Source organism: Triturus cristatus, chromosome 8, assembly GCF_964204655.1.
Source record: "Triturus cristatus chromosome 8, aTriCri1.1, whole genome shotgun sequence".
In the NCBI taxonomy this organism is placed as follows: Eukaryota; Metazoa; Chordata; class Amphibia; order Caudata; family Salamandridae; genus Triturus; species Triturus cristatus.
In genome coordinates, this window is record NC_140591.1 from 891,048,890 (window position 1) to 891,064,267 (window position 15,378).

Genomic DNA, 15,378 nt, shown 5'->3' on the forward strand with positions numbered 1-15,378 from the left:
TACCCAGACTACAGTAGTGGTCTGGTGGTGTCAGTTTGTATGGCTGTCCCAGGGGTGGCACAATAAGTGCTGCAGCCCCTGGTAGGCCTGTGAGGGACCCATGACCTGGGTACCTAGGGTACCATCTACAAGGGGCTGCCAGGGTGTCCTCCGTATCCAATTGGTAGGTACCTAGGGTACTCACATCAGTTTTTAGAGAGGAAGCAGATAGGCTGGTGTTCTGGATAACAGGATCCCAGCCAGACTAGTCAAAAACCATTCAAATACCAGGCAAAAAGTTGGGGGCAACCATATAGTCAGATTCCACCTTCCTACATACATTAAGACCATATCATGCTTAGTTTAGTTGCTTTAAGACCATATATTATACAAAATAAAAAATGTGACACCTCACAATCTCTCATGGGAGTCACTTTATCAAAAGCAGATGTTTTTTATAACATACAAATTATAACAACCGTTATGAACCAGCATAACAGAGAAAACAACATAAAAAGACCATGAACTCTGTCATATATTGCACATCAGCAGGACCATAAATTTTATAACAATGCTGTGATATATTTCGCAACGCTTATGTCTACAGGTCTTTGTTCGTCCTCAAGATTGTGCTGGCAACTTTGTCGACGCGTTTTGATGGGTTGTGTTTATATTGTCATCTTTCTCAAGACAAAAATACTAATTGTTTTCTCAGATGTACTTTCATATTTCACTATCCTGTTTGAAATAAAATACATATAATCAGAACAATATTTTTGTAAATTAATAAACTTTGTATTTTTCATCCATAGCAGTATTTATAAACTTTATACATAAACCTGAACGATATGACAAATATAAGTGCAATACTTTCAATGCATGAAGTATGTTTTTCCTCAATGTCTCTCTTTGAAGTTTATATAATACTGACAGGGGAAACATAATTTCGTCATTGTCCATTTTGGCCACTACTCATAAGTTCATCAATATTAACAGCCTTAGTGATGACTCTATCCCACATTTATGATAGTTTTTAAAGACATTCTCACAAAATCTTCTACAAAATATAAATAAAATACCTTAAATCATTGCGATATATTTTACTTTTGTGTTTCTTTTTTGGATTTAATCAATATTAACAGCCTAAGTCATGTCTCTTGTTGCTTAGCCATGACCGTACTTATAAACATTGTCACAGATTATTATGACACATGTAAGTGGGATACCTTTTTATCAATGCAGTATATTATCCTTAATCTCTCTTTTAGATTTATCATACAGTGACAAAGGGAACCTAGTATCATTTGCTCGGTTACCCCTCTTCGCAACTTTTCATTAGTCAATGTTCACAGCCTGTTTCTTATCTTGTTTCTTATCTCCAATCCCTATATTGATTGATTGAATTCTACCCCGCCTGAGTTCATCCTACTTGGAACGAGTGAAGAGCTCACTGTGTTATAGGTCATTGTTGCATTGTAATAGTAATGGAACCCTTCGTCTATACACAACATTTCACTTTTTCGACTCTTCCTCACCTTTTGTATATGGGACGATTTGCTAAATTCCGCCGTTTTTCTGTTCTCTGTAATAGCCGGCAAGCTGTCTTTGTGCTGTCTATCCTTTTGCCGGTATTTAGACTATACGGACTCTTCTAATCTGTAGTAAATAACTCTGTTTAAGTTTTAAAGTTGCAACAAAAATATTATGTCCCACCCTCATCCACTCATATGTATTGCTCACGAGTGCATACCTGAAGACTGTGTCCTAAAGACCCCCGTTTTTCCAATAGGATATTTTCACAATACGGAAGGTTTTTTGAGGTCCATGTTGATCCTCAGTTTAACATGCACCGCCTGATGAGAAAACAAATAATTTTGCGGATGGCTATTGATATATTTTATCCCTGCTATTATCCAACTTAATAAGTTGTCAGGATTGGTATATCCCGCGAGGGTTAAATTTAGTAAGTATCCCTCTGCCTTACCTATGATCGCGTTCCGATGTAGCGTGAGACTGCGTATCCGTCTAAAGCGTCCCTAGTGTGTGCGCTTGTACTAACTGCTCCTATTTGACCCAAATTATCTTGTTTCTGATTGGTTCCTGATACACGTGATTTCCACGCTCGTGTAGTTGTTTCTTTCCTTGTTCCACTGATTCCACACGATTCAATATTATAAAAAAAACACCCGATTTTATAATTCATATATCAATAGTCATCTATCCTGGTCTCCACTACTGTGGTTGTATTATCATTGCCTCTGGGGCATCATTAACGAGGCCTTGACAGATGTTCTACTGGGCACCTGGTCAAAGCCCAGCACAGGGGCTCCTCTGAATAGAACCATTGACCTCCACCACTACTTTGCACCGGGCGACCCAGCCTTCCTCTCTACCCACATCACCCCACGGAGCTTGGTGGTCCAAGCCCCTACTTCCCGTGGGGCGTTCCCTACCTCACCTCCGGACAGGGAATCCAAAGGGCTGGAGAGCTTCGGTAAGATCTTTTCTTCCACCAGCCTAGCACTGCGGTTGGTAAACTCTGCATGCCTCTTAGGCTATTACTCCCATTCACTATGGGATACTGATGCACAAGTGCTGCCCAGAGTCTGGGGACAGGGCTTTCCTCTCCTAAGCTGTTACAGAAGGGAGAGATGCAGCAAAGTTTGCATACGATGTGGCTTAGACACAACAGACTCGCTGGGCAGAGGGATTTCCTCGACGGTGGCTGTTAGGCGCCACGGGTGGCTGAGATCGTCTGTCTTTTCCGGGGATGTCCAGGCTAACCTCATGGACATGCCCTTTGATGACTCCAGTCTCTTCTGAGACCAGGCAGATGCAGCACTTAAAGGACTCGCGGGCTACAGCCAAGTCCCTGGGCCTCTCCACCATCATCCCAGCCTGTCTTCCTTTTCCCCCTTTCGTGGCTATGGAAGGGACTTCCAACTGCGCCAACCTTATTTCAGCCAGAGAACCTCGCAAGTCCAACAGTCTCTGCAGGGCAGGGAATGTGTTTCACCCCGACCTCGCGGGTCGAGTGGCCAGAATTCGGGTCAAGCCACAACTCCCTCCTTCACAGCAAAACCTTCCTAGTCCAATTCTCCCTGATCATGGATGCCCAGTTAGTGGCAAGATACGCCATCACCTCCACCACTGGTGAGATCACCTCGGACAGATGGGTGCGGCAAATAGTCCGAAAGGGCTACTCTCTCCCTTTCGAGACTCCCCCTCCCTCCATGCCTCCAACTTACGATCAGCTGATGGAGGATCAACTTGCCTTATTCCACAAGGAAGTCAAGACTCTCTTGGCAAAGGGAGCTATACAGATAGCTCCCAGGCCAGAAATAGGCTGTGGTTGGTATTCCCGCTTTTTTCTGTTCCCAAAGAAGGAAAGAGGCCTTTGTCCTATCCTAGAACTCTGGGCCTTCAACTATTTACTCAAAAAGAAGTTCAAGATGCTCACCCTTGCTCAGGTCCTGTTTCCCCTAGACCCGGGAAACTGGATGGTAGCGGTGGACTTGCCGGATGCCTGGTTCCACATTCCCATTCTACCAGCTCATCGTCGCTATCTGCAGTTTACTGTTCGGCCACGAGCACTTTCAGTTTACCGTGCTCCTCTTTGCTCTCACCAGTGCACCTTGGGTGTTCACAAGGTGATGGCGGTGGCCGCCGCACACCTGCTGGGATCAGGGGTCCCAGTCTTCACCAATCTTGACGACTGGTTGTTGAAGGTGGGCTCGTCCCAAGTAGTCATCTCCCACCTCCAGACTACTGCGAACCTCCTGCATTCGCTGGGGTTCACTATCAACATGCTGAAGTCACACCTGACTCTTTCAGACGCTGCCTTTCATTGGAGAAGTTCTGGACATGGTACAGTTTCGAGCTAATCCTTACGAGTGGCGAGTTCAGGATATTCAAGCTATGATACTTGTGTTTCAGGCTCTATCCTGGATATCGGTGGGAGTGACTCTGAGGCTGTTGGGCCTCATGGCCTGCCGCATCCTGCTATTGGACCATGCCTGATGGTACATGGGGGCTCTGCAGTGGGACCTGAACTTCCAATGGACACAGCATCAGCGGAATCTCACCGAGCTAGATCAGAGGCAGACCCCTCTCTTTTCCCTACCCAGATCTCACGGTAGTGGCGGATGCGTCTCTTCTGGGACGGGGTGGCCATCTGGGAGAGGTGAAGATCAGAGGATTCTAGTCTCTGGCGAAAGCCAAGCTCCATATTCACCTGTTGGAGCTTTGTGCGATCCAGTTTGGAACTCAGACTTTTTACCATCCCTCAAAGGAAGGCACACTACAGCCATGTGGTACTGCAACAACCAGGGCAGAGTGGGGCCGTAAACCCTGTCAAGAGGCCCTGCATCTTTGGACTTGGCTGGAACAACAGAGCATTGTCATGGTAGCTCAACATCTGGTCGGTTCTCTGAATACCAGAGCAGACAAACTCAGCTGCTGGTGCCTTGCGGATCACTAGTGATGTCTCCATCTGGACGTGGTGGAATGTCTCTTTCAACAGTGGGGTGAGTCTCTGTTAGATCTGTTCTCGTCCAAAGAGACAGGCAATGTCAGCAGTTTTGCGTTTTGGAGTTTCCAAGGCAGCTCTTGTACGGCAATGCTTTTCATCGTGCATGAACCACTGACCTCCTATACACCTCTCCGCCCATACCACTCCTACCCAGAGTGCTCAAGATCAGGAGCGACCGAACTAGAGTCATCCTTGTGGCTCCGGACTGGGCAAGGAGAGTCTGGTATCTTGATCTTCTGCAAATGAGCATCGATCCTCTGGTCAGGCTACCTCTTTGGGAGGATCTTCTGTCGCAGCAGAAGGGGAGGGTTCTCTGCCTGAACCTGTCAACTCTCCGCATCCTTGCGTGGAGTTTGAGCAGCAGCAGTTGACAGCTTTTTACCTTCCTGACAAAGTCTGTAAGGTTATTCTGGCAGCCAGGCATCTATCCACATAGTCGGTGTACGCCTGCTGATGGCAAAATGTTTGTAAATACTTTAGGGAACGGTCTGTTGACCCTTTGTCTACTTCTCTGTCAGATGTTCTTCCTTTCATTTTCTCCTTGGCCCAGCAGGAATCTGATCTGGGCACTCCGAAGGGCTACCTTTTGGTCCTGTCTGCTTTTCTTTGGCTGCCAGACCAGCCATCACTTTTTAAATCACCTCTTGTACAGATATGTTTTGAAGGCGCTTACCCACCTGTTCCCCCCCCTTCACCTTTTATTATGCCCCAATTGGACCTTAATTTGATCCTTATCTTTTTGATGTGTGCACCATTTGAACCTCTGCTCAATTGTCCCCTCTGGCTGCTCACTATCAAAACAGCCTTTTTAGTTGCAATAACGTATGCCAGGAGGATGAGTGTACTGCAGGCACTGTCATCTCAGCCTCCTTACCTGACCATCTTTCCGGATAAAGTAGTGCTCCGCACTTGGGCATCTTTTCTGCCTAAGGTAGCAACACCTTTCCATCTGCCTCACTCTGGTACTATGCCCATCTTTTATGCACCTCCACATACTTCTAAGGAAGAGGAGCGTCTCCACCGTCTGTACTCAAAAAGAGCATTAACATTCTACCATGATCATACTAAAGAGTGCCAAGTGGACTACCAACTCTTCGTGTTGTGCGTTGGAGCTAAGAAGGGGCGAGCAGGTCATCCTATGCATAAATTGTTACGCCTTGGTGAAGAAACAACCACTTGAAGGCCTTAGAACCCATTCTACCAGGATGAAGGCAGCGACCACAGCTCTTTAGCGTGGTGTTCCAGTTACTGACCTCTTCCAAGTGTCCACATGTGCACCTCTGCACACTTTTGCCAGACACCACTGTCTGGACTCTCAGGTCTGCAGGTAAGGCCTCTTTGACCGCTCTATTTTGCAGGATGTCTTAGTCTGGAGGGCTTTCTGCAGTCCCAACTCCAGGGATGGTATTGCTTAGGTATCTGTTCAAAGATAAGGAATCTCCAACTAGATGTCTCTATCAGATGGACCAGTTACTTACTTTTGGTCACTACTTATCTGGTAGACATGATCTAGCCACAGATTCCTTATCGACACACACATCCTCGCTGCGCTGCAGATTGGTTTAGTGTTAGGTCTTTTTCCACTTCAGGGCCTTAGTTGTGTTTTGCACACGCGATCAGTCACTTCATTTCTCCGCGCTTCTGGCGTGGAAAGTTGTGAAAAGTACTGAAGTCGGCGCAAAGTGAAAGAACAACATGGCCGTAGGTTACACTGGGATGTCTCAGTGTAACCTACAGCCACCTAAGGATCTATACCTTATTGCAAAATATTCATTGTACTTTTGTAATTTGTTTGATGTTGTTCTTTCACTTTGCGCCGCCCACACTGTATATATCACTTGTCACTGCACTTATCACTTGCACTGAGCACGGTCAGTACACAATTGGTGTATGTTTGGCTACAAAAGAATTTTTCTTACTTTGGTCTCTTGTTTTCCCTCCTTGATGATTTATGCATTTTTCTAAAATTGTCCCTATAATTACTGGTTGAGACACTGTTTGGATACTATAATTCACCCGATCTCAACTGGGTATACGGGTTTACTCCTGTTTCACGTTCTTTCATCAACAAAGTTAAGGCGTAACCTGAGCCTCTGTCCCCAAAGACCAAAACGGTGGTGTTACCTAAGCCTCATTCACCAGCAAGCAAAGGCTGTGCCGAGCCTTGCGATCTGATCAGGACTAGCATGAGCATGGTCACACCATCCCAAACCTGACCCATGCAGGACTGCACGGATCTTCGAGCACCAGCTTTCCTATCCTTGTGATCCAGAGTCTTTCGGAACAGCTGTGCCTGCCAGCGAAGAGCCACCAGAGTCACAGAAGGATGCGGAGCAGCTGTCATCTGGCTGGCTTCCGTTCTCTGAAAAAAGGGCAAGTAGAGGAGGAACCAATCGGCTGCCCGAATGCATTGACCCACACACAGACTGGGAGACGTCACTTGGTGAGATGTGTACTGTGAGACGGACTCTGCATGTTGAGAGAATACAGGGGTGATCTGCACCTGAGCCTAATTGCACTTTACATTGACATTGACCCCTGGAGGGCACCACATGGAATAGAAGGGCAGTACCGAGCCAACATCAGGAAATGGTGCAGACAGTTATAAGTGCTCAGAAACAAAGTTGTCATATTCATGTCATACTTATGAAATTTAGTTGTAGTGTACTTTAAAGTATTTTACTTTCTTAAGGTAAAGACCAGCGGTATCATTTATTAAACTGTTTGTTGAGTGATGAGCTTGTGCACCCCACGCTACCTTCCTAAGAAACCTGTGGCTGCTCCGCATTGCTACTAGTTGAGTACAGAAGGGGTTGTAATTGGCCCAGTGTTCAGAGCCATAGAAGGATGGACCAAAGGACATCATAGGCAGGCGACCTCAAACCCCATGGTTGAGGCTCATTATCCCCTGCTTGGCTGTGACGTACCCTGACAACCCCCGAACGGGGTCTTACATTCACAGAGACTGGTTTGATTAAGGTAGGTCCTCGACTACATTTTTTCATCAAAATGTATCCACTGTGCGAGATTGAATGTCAACCCCTAAAACAGAGTATGTGGCACACAAATGTCTGTGAAGGTTCACCCAAAGTCTGTGATGCCTAGGGCCAGACCATGATTCCAAGTCCTGCGGCGACTGCACCCAGATGAAACAAAAGCTATATGGGAAGCAAAGCCAAACTCTACTTTGCGAAGCACAAGAAGACTCCTCACCATGACTGGTGAAAGTCAAAATAAAGGTCCTCTTCCCACTCCCAAAGTCGTTCCGTTGAAGTCTTTGTGTAAGTTGAAGAAGAAACGTAAGAATTTGAAGCAGGAAATGGCCCCTTCCCATCATTCTCGAACTCCAGGGAGGGCACAAGGGCATCATCGTGCCGCCCGGTCTCACTTCTGCTCTACATCGGAGGTAATTCAGTCTCTCATTCGGACGCACCCTGACCTTTCATGCCCGTCAGTGATGTTGCTGCAAGAAGCCTTCATGGAGGTCATGCTGTGGATCTTCAGCACTTTAATGGCTCCAGCTGGTGCGCCTTCAGGCCCTAAAGAACTGCAGGATCCTCTGGTCTGACTTCATCTGTGCAGTCTGTGCCCCTTGGTCCCACATACAGGTCCCGCTTTGATTTCAGTGCCCACTTCGGCACCACCCCTTGCACCAATCTCATACGCTTCAACACCGATGCAGACACCATTGACGCAGGATATGTATCTAAAGCATATGGTGCTATCCAACTCCAAATTGAATCCTCACAACCTCGCCTGAAGTCACGCCCGGCGTGCAACCTATTGGCAGTCGCTCTCACACGTTTCCCTTACCGCTTGATAGGGCTCAGACTTTACATAACTTACTTTGCACTGATTCTGAGAACTATGATGAAGACGACGATTATATTCCCCAATATGAGGATATCTGGTAGCTCCAGGAAGTCGGTGAGTTTGTCAATAGGCCTGAAACCAGCCCTGTCTCTTCCCTTAGTTCTTCTACAGAGGAAAGCACCTTTTTTGCTGTTGTGATCCGAAAGGGTAGCTGAAATATTGGAGTTACAATTGGCAACCATTGAAGTGAAAACCAATGTTTAACCAAAGTTGTGCAACCTGGCTAGGCTTTTACTAAGCCACTCTTACCATTTAACGAGGCACTCACTGACACCCTTTTGGGTACCTGTGCTACACTCTGTGCAAGGCCACCTGTCAATAGATCGGTTACCTGTCACCATCTCACTGCTCCTGATGACTCTGCCTTTCTAACACATCCCACTTTGGAGACCCTGGTGGTTCAAGCCCCTACCAGCAGGGTCATTCTTAATGCTTTCTTTATCACTCTTCCCGTACATGAGTTGGTTCTGGCTTTACATAGTGCAAGTGTGGAACTGACTTTTAACTAAATAATTAGCACATCCATGAGCCTTGCACTGAGATCGATCAAAGCGAGCTGATTCCTTGACTGTTATTCCATTGCCTTTTGCGATCCAGTAGCTCAGATTTTACCAGCTGTTTCAGGTGACCTTCAGGTGTCTCTCATGCAGGCTATTCTGATAGACCTCTAACCTCAGATTCCTCATCTTGTGAATACTTTAGTAGTGATTCCCTTACGCATTGGCAGGTAACATTATATGGCTTCGCGTCGAGTGTGTCCCACCCCAGATATGATGTTCGGGCCACTGTATCTGTGCCGCTTCCACGCCTGATGATCCTTTCTTCATGTGCCTGCTGACAAGGACTTGGGGCTAAACGAATCTTCTCACTACTAGCAGACATATTTCCCTCCATTCTTAAGTGTGCAGACATTATCATCGCCTAAAAGAGAATTTAAACCGTACCATGACCGTCACTGACTACATTGGTGACAGATACCCACGACGTCTGTTTATGGTGCCTTGGCTCTAAACACGACTGCGTCATGTCCCTGCTGTACAACAAGGCCAATTGTGACCGCCAAGGCATCGCTTATCTCCAGAGGTCAAACAAGTCTTCATGTACGAAGGTGAGGGCATGGACGTGCCCTGTGACCAGTCGTCATCAAGGTCATGGGACTCAGGTAAGTTATGGAAGTCCCACAAGAAGCATGACAAAAATCAAAGCATGTGTCTCCTTTGTTCCACCACTGAGTTGTGTGACACACCAGGCACCTCTAGCCCACAAAGTTGTCCCCCTTCCCACTGCTGAACCAATTCAGATGCTAGCCCGCTTCGGTCCCACCTCCAATGAACAGCAAAGCCACAGCAGCTCCAACAGCTGAACGTGGCCATGGACCACATCTAAGATGCCACACCAAAACTCTCTGGAATGCCTTCTGTTCCCCACGTATCCAAGGGGGCCTCCAGTTGGGTTACTGTCGGCCTCTAGACGTCGTCTTGATACCTACCCTGTCCCTGACTTTGGCTATGGCAAATCCAGTCCAGCTGCCATCCAAGGCCCCACGCCACTGGCACTTGTATCAACGCAAATCCTGACATCTGAAGGGGAACCTATTGTTTTGTCTGGTTTACCCCATGCTCCACTACCCAGACCATGTGCCCACTCTGAACCAGGCAATGTTTCTGATGACAATCAGTATAATGAGGGTAATGTTTTTGATGTCCTCCTGCAAGTCAGTTGTGTAGATACCTCCCCGCACATTGGCCTCTCCTCACAAATCCTACTATGGCTACGGAAGAGTCCTCCTTCTTCGCCACAGTGATCCAGAGGGCAGCTGCGATACAACTTCATTCTGCCAACACAAGACTACTCTCCTAACAGAGGTCCTTAACCCTGCACAATCCACTATGGAGCCTCTTCTCCCCTTTAAAAAGTCTTTAAATTATTTTCTGGTGGGCACCTGGTCAAAACCAGGATCTTGCCCTTCGGTCAACAGACAAGTGGCATAGGTCTGCTCTTGAATATCCTGTTTTCCTTTTACAACAGCCTACCCAGAGTGTCTCGTCATCCAAGCATCGACCAGCCTCTTGAACTCCAATGCTTTCTTCCTCCTTCCTCCTTCCTCCTTCCTCCTTCTTCCTTCTTCCTTCTTCCTTCTTCCTTCTTCCTTCTTCCTTCTTCCTTCTTCCTTCTTCCTTCTTCCTTCTTCCTTCTTCCTTCTTCCTTCTCCTTCTTCCTTCCTCCTCCTTCCACATCCTGCTTCTTCCTCCTCCTCCTTCTCCTCCTCCTTCTTCCTCCTCCTTCTTCCTCCCCCTTCTTCTTCCTCCTCCTTCTAACTCCTCCTTCTAACTCCTCCTTCTAACTCCTCCTTCTAACTCCTCCTTCTTCTTCCTCCTTCTTCTTCCTCCTCCTTCCTCCTTCTTCCTCCTCCTTCCTCCTCCTCCTCCTTCCATCTTCCTCCTTCTTCCTCCTTCTTCCTCTTCCTCCTCCTTCCACCTTCCTTCTTCCTCTTCCTCTTCTTCCTCTTCCTCTCTCCCCCCGGATGTCAGTCTGTGTTCTGGGAGTTGTTCTCCCATTGTTTTCTGGGGCCTAGTAACAAGTAGCCCCGGTTGTGTGGTTGGTGTGCCTTCAGGGTCCTTTCGTTGGCCCTTTGGTGCTGTTGGCTGCTGGTCCGGCCCTTTTTTGACTTGTGGTTTTGGCTGTTGGTATGCCCGTGTAGGTCCTCAGATTAGGCCTCCTTTGTCTTCTTTATTGGCTGATTGGCAAGCCGTCTGCGGTTTTCTCCGCATGTCTTTGTTTGTCCTCTGCTGTGGGAATGTTTTCTAAGAGGTGTTCCCATGTTTCTTGGGATGTAACATACCCTATGTGGGGTAATTGTAGCTATTACATAGCTGTCATGTGCTAGGGAGGTGTGGTCGCCCTTTTCGGGCTCCTTGCTCTCCGTGGCATCACGGTATGTCGCAGGTGCGATCTTCTTGCCGATTGTCTTGAAGCAGCTTGTGTTTCACCCAGGTCTGTTCTTCCCCTTGTTCGCTATGTCGCTAGACCAGTCTGGCCTGCCGTCTGTGGCGTCGTGTTGTGGTGGTTCCGCACTTTTGTCCGGAGTTTCGGCATGGTCCTCTGTCTGGTGTTCCGGAGGGACTGGCTTTCCTTGGCTTCTGTGTTCTGGTGGACGGCTTGGTCCGTCCTCCAACGCGCGCTCTCTCTCTTTATTTACTGCCTGGTCCCACTTCTTTCGTGGGTCAGTGTATGTGTTTCTGGACCGGCCCCTCCTTTGGGGTGTGTCCTGGCCCTTCCTGACCTCTGCCTTCGGCTGGCGTGTGGCTTATCCTGGGTGCGCCGTTCCGTGGTGTTGCCTGCTGCTGGCTGCGCATGCTCATGCAGGCCTGCTTGTTTTAATCCACGGTTGTGGCTTTTGATGTATTCCCTTGTGCCCCTGCCTCTGGTTCCGCTGGGGCTTTGCGCAACTGTGCCTTTCTTCTTCTGTCTGCGCTTTTGGCGGCGGAGCTGTTCCTGCCTTGTCCACTGCTTGCGGCTGAGGTGCGCTCAGCTATTTTCTGTCACTGTGTATGTTTTTCTTATGGTGGGCCCTTCCTTCGGTTCTACCTCTTCTCCCTGGGGATTGAGGTGGTCCTTGTGTTCCTTGGGGCTTTTCGGACTCTGTCTGCCCCTGTGGGTTGTTTGGCGGTTTTTCCCTTGGTTGGGCTTCGGTTATCCTGGCCTTTCCCTTCTTGTCCCTGTGACATGTCCCCTGCTGGGGCCCTGTGTCTCTCCTGGTGGGGAGGCTCTCTCGCAGGCCCTCCTCCCTTCTGGGTATGGCTAGGGTATCTATTCTACGTTAAGGAATCTGCGGCTAGTAGTCTCTATCAGATGTACAAGTTACTTACCTTCGGTAACTATGTTTCTGGTAGAGACGATTCTAGACACAGATTCCTTCACAACCCGCCCTTCCTCCCCGTTCTGCGAGGACCCTCTGCTTGGGTTTCTGCAGTCGCCTCCCTCTGGGTGGCTTGTCTTCTGTGGGTGTCCTCTTCGTTTTCTTCCAGTCAGGCATCCCTCCAGCTGGTTTCTCTCCAATGTAAGGGCCTACTTTTGCTCTTATCCCTCTTTTAGAGCTTCTGATGCCCTTCCGGTCTTCTTAGTTGGGGAATCTTTTGCCTGCCCTATATCCTCCTACTCCTTTCAGGGGTAATGGCTATCCTTGGCAGTGTAGTCTGGGGACGGATTGCTCTTGCTCCTCTGTTCCGGGCTTGTGGCCCTTCACTCTGTGGTTGTGGTTGCAGACCCTCCCTCTTTCTGTCACGGCGCTTTCATATGCTTGTGCCTCCGGGACAACTCTCGCCTTGGCTTGCACGGTGGTTCCACGGAGTGGTGCTTTGCGCTTTTCTTGCTATGGCTACGCTGCTCTGGCCTTATGGTGCTTTAGTGCCAACTGGTGCTATCGTCTTGGCTTGCTCAGCTGTTCCTCAGAGGGGTGCTCTGCTCTTTTCCTGCTCTGGCTTTGCTGTAGCATCCTTCTGGTGCCTTGGTGCCAACTGGTCCTGTTCCTCACCTTTTGTTTCTCTGGTTTTCTCGCACACTGTTCCCATGTTCTCCTCAGTTTTGTTGGGATGGCTCTGCTTTGTGGCGCGGAAAAGTTCTTCGAAGCAAACTGACGTCAGCGCGCCGGGGTGGGGCTTATGTGACCTCGCTGACGTCACGCCAGCGGAAGACGTCGGGGTTCGGGGTCGCTTGGTACCCCTCCCCCCGCCCCCATAAGTACCCCTAAACCTAGTAAGGTAGCAACTGGTTTTGGCAACCTCAGAACATGACAACCCTGACCCCAAACTTCGACACAGCCGTGACCTCGTAACGACAGCAGAGTACCCCTCTGATCTCAATTGGGAAGTATGTGTGTATTTATTACAACAGTGTTCATGCCTCTGTTTCAATACTCCAGCTGAGATGACATTGTTTGTCTCTTTGATAGCAATATCGCCTTTATGGACGAAATAAGTAACAACATTTGCACAATGTGTGTCGAGGCCTTGTGCAAAATGTTCAAGGTGTCGTGATAGTGTAGTTATGAAGTAGTTTTCTTCGTAATGTGGTTTCAGAGAATCTAATCCTGCACTGTCACCTAAGCAAATGTGTGTCAAAATTCATTCTGTGAAAGAGAAGGCAATTTAATAAACATGTACATGTTAAAATGGCAGGGTTTCTTCCGGGGTCTAACTGAGCCACATGACAGTACTTTGGCACCACACCTCGATTCTCTAGACTGTCTTTTCAGCTGATGTCCAACAGTCTCTTATGGACATCCCTTTTGACTGCTCTAGGCGGTTTGGAGCAAAGCCAGATTCTCCCCTTATGAAGTTTTCAGAGAGTAAGACTACTGCCTGCTCTCTGATTTTATCTGTGCCAGATCAGCAGTTTCCCAAGCAATAGCGTCCCTTTCAGGGCTTCGGTAGGGGCTACAAGCAGAGGCAGAGACACTATCTGCCTCAGAAGCAAAACACCTCCCACTTCGTTCAAGGTTGATGCCGTGTCCTAAATTTCAGTACGGTCAACTCTAAGACTGCTGGGACTGTAGATATGCGTGGTGCCTGAGTCCAAGGAGTCCAAGTTTCATATGTAGACTCTGCAGAGGGCTCTGATGTCTCAGTGGGCCCATAATTAACTGCTTCCATGCTTATGACGAGCCCAGCTCGTCATGAGGCACAGTGGAGCTGTGCTCATGATGAGCTGGGCTCATCATAACAGTCGTGGCACTCCCATGTGCAACTGATACCCCGCCTGTGCGGGAGAATCAATCAGTGGACGAGCCCAGCTCGTCATGAGCATAGCTCCACTGTGCCTCTTGACAAGCTGGACTCCTGATGAGCACAGCGCCACCCCACCTCCCGCCGCACCGGAGGGGGAATTACCCCTGCGGCGAAGGGGTTAAGGAGACCTCTCCGACCACGTCTGGATTTTGGAGGAGACTACACAAGCTCTTCTGTGGTGTTTTCTGGACTGCAATGGGGTCTGTGGCAGACCCCTCTTCCAATCTTACCCAGACTGGATTTGGTCTATCACATGAGAGAGGTGAAGATCAGAGGCCTCTGGTCTCCATCAGAGTCCCGGCTCAGTATCAGTCTTTACCGAGATTGAGCTATGAAATGGATACGTTTTATTGTCAACAGTTATCCCACTATAAACTCTCACTAGCCAGTGTGGAGTATAAAGAGACCCCAAAATACGTGAGATTCACGCTGGACCATAAGGCTAGGTGTTGCATCCTGATGCTAAGATTGAGGACATTACCACTAAAAGATATAACCAAAAATGGGGACGGTAATTTTGATAAAACCAGCCAATGGGATCTGGGTAGCGTCGGAATCCAATATTTGGTACATGTCCTATTTGCTTGTCCAAATAGCTGCTCGCTTGTTGCACGCTCCCGATTTTTAAAACCTATTTGCACAAAATATGTCTAGAACTGTGGATTTGATTGAGCTAATAAGAGCCCCACCAGATGAATTTGTATGTTTTAAAGTATTTTACTTTTTTAAGCATTTCTTCTGTTGTTTTAGAGATTTTTGAACTAGGAATAATAATCTTTTCTGTATTTAATGTATTTCTATATCGTGGTAGTATAGAACTGAAAATGTGTATATATTACTTTAACATATTGTGGATCTCTGAAGAGGTCTATATCAAAAAAAATATAATTCATTCATTCAATCTTTTGGAGCCGAGGGCCATCTGCTTAACGTTGAAAGTGAGCCTTCATTTCTTCCATCCGTCAAGGGTAGTCTGGCACAGGGGCTCAGGAACAACACCATTGTCTCTCTGGAAATGGCTGGACCTTTAAGGAATTTTCCTGCTGGTGAACCACCTGGCAGGATCGATGAATGTCTAGGGAGATGAGCTCAATCATGAACACCTAGCAGAAGATGAGTGGCATTGGTACCTGGAGGTGGCACATGGTCTCTTCCGCGAATAGGAAGAACCTTGGCTTGATCTATGTGCTACCTCCAAGGACGTGCAAT

General features: G+C 47.8%; 1 protein-coding gene across 1 annotated transcript in view; it reads left to right on the forward strand.

Moving 5' to 3' along the window:
• POLA1 (DNA polymerase alpha 1, catalytic subunit) overlaps positions 1-15,378 on the forward strand; it is a 2,011,520-nt gene that overhangs the window by 1,355,308 nt on the left and 640,834 nt on the right. The window lies entirely within an intron of this gene.